Raw genomic sequence first — 5,736 nt, 5'->3', positions numbered from 1 at the left:
ATGTGGCACACAGGCCCGATAACCTGAATTTGAAACTGACCCACACAAATGACATGGTTCACATGCTCCTGTGCGTGCGCGTGCACGTGCGCATGCACACACACACACACATACGCACACACACACATACACACACACACATACACACACACACATACACACACACATACACACACACACATACACACACACATACACACACACACATACACACACACACACATACACACACACACACACACACACACCTACTCCTTTGAATTTTATAAAAACATGAAGAGAAACTGAGTCCTGAGTTCCACAATGCCCATGCCTGGTCAGCTGCCCAGACATCTTTACTTTTCATGCCACAGAACTGTGGGGAGGACTAGTGGTTCTGGAGCAGAAAGCACTACATCGTTTCCAGAAGAAAGAGAATAAACGACCTTTGCTTCCTCCCACCCTGAGTGGCCCCCTATGGTATGAAGATTTCCATAGCTGGGTTATAGCCTCATGATTGTCAGGACGAGGGACAACAAGACCACAGCTTTGATAGCTCTAGGCCTGCCTTCTGCACCCTGCATGGCAGAGCAGGTCAGTTGGTTGCTTCTCTGTACAAGGATCTGGTGGCAGCAGAGTCCATGAGCTGAAAGGCCCGGCCTGGGGTAGGCTCCCTTTAGGGTCTCTGGATCCTCATAGAGCTGGGATAAGGAGCTTCTTGGGTCCAGAAAGCAGCTGGGAGGTCTTCTGGACGGATGCATGGGCCTGGGGTTGGGGCTACATCATCATTAAGCGTGAGAAAGGCAAGCAGACAGAAAATAAAGGGTTAGAGGTGAGAAGGATGGGACAGGAGGTGGGGAGATGGCTGGGCTGGTAAAGTGCTTGCCTTGCAAGCATGGGGACCTGAGTTCCATACCTAGAACCCACATAAAAAATGCCAGACATAATTTCTTCTCTGGGTTAGAGGTAATTAGCCTAGCCTACTTGGATAGCCTCAGGATAGTGAGGAAGCCTGGATCAAAAAAGGAAGTGGACTGTGCCTGAGAAATAGTAACAGAGCTTTTCCCTGGCTTCCACCGGTAAGGGAACACACACATACACACACACACACACACACACACACACACACACACACAGAGAGAGAGAGAGAGAGAGAGAGACAGAGAGACAGAGAGACAGAGAGACAGAGAGACAGAGAGACAGAGACAGAGAGACAGAGACAGAGACAGAGGCAAAGGCAGAGACAGAGATAGACACACACACATACACACACAGAGAGACAGACAGACAGACACACACACACACATATACACAATGCAGCAGAGGAATAGAGAAATAGACACACAGAGAGAAGCAGAGTGTGTGTGTGTGAGAACTTGCCAGAGAGTTGACAACCAGGGATGGGGGTCACTGTCCCCACTGACTCTCCTACCTAAAGGACAGAGACAGCAGGACAAATGCCACATTACAGAGACCAACTACCCAGGCCTTTCCTGAGCATTGTTAGGACACTACGCCCAGTAGCTGTAGGACACAAGGCAGAGAGGCGGAGCTGTAAGCCCCTCTGAGCTACTGTTGCCTTAGGATTGCCCACACCTTAGCACCCAGCAGAGATGAGTGGGTTTGGGCTGGGTGGCCCTTCACACAGCTCTAGGAGGCGAGTCAAAGACAGAACCTGTGTTACTGGAGGCTAGTGGGTAAAGAAGTCCTCCTCACCCCCGTTTTCATTTCCCTCCACCCCAGAGTCTCACACAGAGCCCAGGCAGACAGGAGTCAAAGTGTTTGTGATGTCCATTACCCAGTACTCCTTCCCACATATGTATGTTTTGGTTATCTTCCCAGGGGTCTACCTGCTCCCAGCTGACGTCTGTGTGCCTGACACCCTAAACCTCCGCCTCTTCAGCTTCTGCTCACCCCGCACGCATTGTCTCCTCCTGGAAGAAGAGCCAGGAACCTTGCCAGGTAGAAGTCCCATGTGGTCTGTGGATGGCCCTGCCCCATGGCGCTCAGGACGTGGTAGGGAAAGGAGTACACATGGAAATTCATTGACTTGGGGTGAGAGGAAGAAGTTGTAGGGGAGCTGGGTGTGGGGACAGGCAGTGGGGATGAGAAGTAAAGATGCAATGGGGACCCCGTGATCTGAGGGGTTGGTCTGGTGTGTGGTGTGGAGGGTATGTCTCGGGGTGCCATAGGCAGCCCAGAGGAGGCTCTATGTCTGATTCCTTACCCCTCAGTCCTTCAGCCAGGCCTAATGGTAGCAGGCAACACAGAGGGCACTTAGGTGCCAGAGCAGCCTCCTGCTCTGGGGCCAGGGCTGGTGCTGAGCTGCCTGTACTGACCAACAGACGCCACTGTGTCCCCATCTTCCATTGCTCATCCATCCATCTCTCGCCAAGGCCACACAGTAGAGGGGGCCAAGTTTCAGGACCCTTGCACACAGGCTGATACCCACTACACTTTCCGGTCAGGCTGGTGGAAAGCTGTCTAGCCTTTGGGGAAGTCTTCTCATGGGCACTGAAACAGTAAGGCAGGAAAGCCATCACCCCCTCTGTCAGAACCCCGAGTCCACGGCTGATTGCCCGGCAGTAATATCAATAGAATGTACAACCAAAGTGTGTTCTCTCAGCATCGGCATGTGAAGCCCAAGGCGTCCTGTGAGGAATCACACCCTGGAGGGCTGACAGGCTGTGCACAAAGTGTGGGAGGGAGAAGGTGGCTGAGGATTCAGCCCAACCAGTGAGCACAGGAGGAAGTCACACCTCGTAAGAAACCAAGTTTAGGGAACTGCTTGTCACTGTAATGGGCTTGTTGGAGGCCCCAGTGCCAGAGTAGGGCTTCAGAATCATGCCTGAATCCCCAAGTTTCCCGAGTTTGGTCTTGAAATCTTATTTCAACGCTAACTCCTGGCCAGGGTATAGGGCAGGCTGCTGTGAGATGCAAGGCCCAGTTCTAGCCAGGGAACTCCCATACTGCCCCAAGACCTATGTCTTCTACCTCCTCCCTGAACCTTCTCCTTCATTCTCTGTAGACTCCAGGCTCCAGGGTGAGGCTGGATGAAGGAGGAAATTGAACTGAGGGGCCCACTTCTTTCGCTAACTCGGGGTGGCTCCAAGTAAGTCCCTTAACCTTTCTGGGCCTCAGCTCCCTTTCCTATTAAAGGGAGTTTGCATTATGGTTTCCCAATGCTGAGCACAGCGGTAACTGGTCTCCAGTAGGGCTCAGCAAACTTTGGCTGCATTTATAAGCTGTTATAAAGCACTTGGCAGTGGTGTAGACACTCCACAAATAAGCACCACACAAGTGTAAATAATTATTAATTATTATGATGAGTAATCACGGTTATTGTCGATGATAAACGTGAGAAAAGCTACCCAAACACCAGCTTCCCCACTCAATCTGTCTATAGACAGACATCACTCCTCAACCACAGATATTCATTCTGGGACCCAGAAAGGAAGCTAGTCACAGCAGACACACAGGGACAACTGCCCCTGCATCCTCGAAGCGCCCTGCCTGGGTACGTGGCACTCAACAAACCCATCCCTTCTGGGTGTTCATGGCCGGCGCCTCTTCAGCGTAGCTCTTTGGTCTCTGGGGTGTTAAGTATTTTGGATACTCGGTGCCCATGGCTTCCTTGAGCCCTGCTCCATGTACAAGAAGGCTGACCTGAGCTCAGAGCAGCCTGAAAGCATCTTGGATCTGCCTCTCGGACTCTGCTTCTGAGAGGAGGGCAGATGAGGAAGCAGAGACCTCTGCTTAGCCTGCAACTCCTTTCGTTATCTATGTTTATTTATTTTACATGTGCAAGTTCTTTGCCCGCATGCATGTGTGCCTACCATGTATGTCCTGGTGCCTACAGAGGTTAAACCGTGAAAAGGGGGCATTTGATACCCTGAAACTCAAGTTACAAATACAATTGTTACAAATGCAAATTGTGACCTACTGTATGGGTGCTTGGAATCAAATCCAGGTCCTCTACAAGGACAGCAAGTGCTCTTAACTACTGAGCCATCCAGCCCTGTGCCTGAAACTCTTACCACCATCCAGAACAAAGCCCACCAGCACCCAGTATTAAAAGTGCTCGCTTAAAATGGGGGCAGTGGTGGCACGGACTTTTAATATCAGCACTTGAGAGGGAAAGACAAGTGGATCTCTGAGTTTAAGGCTAGCCTGGTCTACAGAGTTCCAGGACAGTCAGCGCTACAGTGAGAAACCTTGTCTTAAAAAACGAAACAAAACAGAAATGTGTTCACTGCATACCTAGATGGGTAGGTGGATGGGTAGGTGAAAGGGACTGTATTCTCCATGTTTTTATTTTCCTGCATCCTCAGCTGTGGTCACCAGGCCTATTGGTAGGTTGCCATGTTCAGGGTCATTATCCCTCATCCAGTCTCAGGGCCAGGTACCAGACCAGAGTACCAGATCACCCCTATTTCTAAGAGTCCACTGAAACTACCCTAACTCCTCAACCTAGGGCTGCAATCCTAACCCTCCCAACAGTCTCTCTGCCTCCACCCCCACCCCTATAGAAAAGCTCTTGTCCATGTTCCCCTCACTTCTTCTGCCTCCTGTCTGGCCTGGTGCTTCTGTATATGATCCGATGTGGCAAGGCATGGTGTGGTTGGCATGCCTCTGCTCTGAAAATTAGGAATGTCTAAGGAGTTTGTCCATGGTGGTCAACCTTTCTTCGGATCACCATATGTGAAAAGGCTGTATCTTAAAACAAGGAAGAGGGTGAAAAGAAAGGAAGGAGGAGGGAGAAAGGAGGAAAGGGGAGGGAGGGAGAAGAGGGGGGAAGAGAGGGAGGGAGGGAAGGGTAAAGATGGCCTTTATGTTTCCATAGGGATCATGTAAACTATCACGACCTCCTGCTTTGAAAGAGGCCTTTTCCTGGAATGTTCTGGATGGGTTTATAAACAGTGATCATCATGACCTGTGCTCTGGGATGATGCTGACCCTTCCCAATGCAGAGCTGTTTTCCCTGCTGATTCTCACACCAGAAGGGGCTGACCTGCCCCTGGAATGGCTTTCCAGTCTCCTCATCTCCTCCGACAACATCACGCAGGGAAACACAGCTAATTTTAAAATGGCTGCTCTCGTGATGGACGAGATTAATGGATCTTGAAGAGCAGCCAGTGTACCAACTGCTCCTGCAGCCATGATGAAAGCTAATAATGTAGAAAATTCTGCCAATTCCTTTAATTCATGAATATTTAAGCCTGTGAAAAATCTGTCAGATTATATCATTTTTTCCTGGTGATTTTCCGCCTAAGTACATTCATGGCGGCCTGCCAGGTGCTCAAGAAACTTCAGTGGGAGTAAAATCATTCTTGTTGTTGGTACGGTGGGCCTCCAACTCACCTTCTTCCAGTGGATTTATCCCCGGTCTCTGGGCAGGAATCGGGTCCACTGAGGTTGTCCGCGACAGCCTCAGCATTTGTATCTCGGCCGGCTTGGATTCTTTTCCTAACCTAAGGCTGGAAGAGCCTGTCAAGATCATAGCTCATGGTTTTCAATTTGTGTTCTGTGCTACCCATAAAAGTAGGTGCCAAGGCCTCGGGCTCTCTAGGAGGGGTTTGGGCTGGAAAGGCTGGGTGGGTGGGGCTGTGGGATTGACACCTCATTCCATCAAATAGTCAGCTCTGGGCATCCAACAGCCTTCCCTAGAAAGACAGAGTACAAGTACGTTTGTGACCCTGCCTGGAAACAATGTCCCTCAAATCTCAAAATGGCAACAGAAAGAGAATCCCTCTAAGA

At 50.4% G+C, this 5,736-nt stretch overlaps 1 long non-coding RNA gene across 1 annotated transcript; it reads right to left on the bottom strand.

Moving 5' to 3' along the window:
• Window positions 1-296: 296 nt before the first annotated feature.
• Window positions 297-5,501, bottom strand: LOC691000 (hypothetical protein). The gene is made up of 2 exons (NR_144437.1): window positions 5,341-5,501; window positions 297-756 (listed from the first exon to the last, which is right to left on the bottom strand). It is a non-coding gene; the product is annotated as a hypothetical protein LOC691000 (long non-coding RNA).
• Between the last annotated feature and the right edge of the window lie 235 nt (window positions 5,502-5,736).

The sequence above is a fragment of the Rattus norvegicus genome, chromosome 8 (genome assembly GCF_036323735.1).
Source record: "Rattus norvegicus strain BN/NHsdMcwi chromosome 8, GRCr8, whole genome shotgun sequence".
Lineage (NCBI taxonomy): Eukaryota > Metazoa > Chordata > Mammalia > Rodentia > Muridae > Rattus > Rattus norvegicus.
The sequence above is the reverse complement of the archived record's forward strand: the minus strand, read 5'-3'. Positions and strand labels throughout refer to the sequence as shown.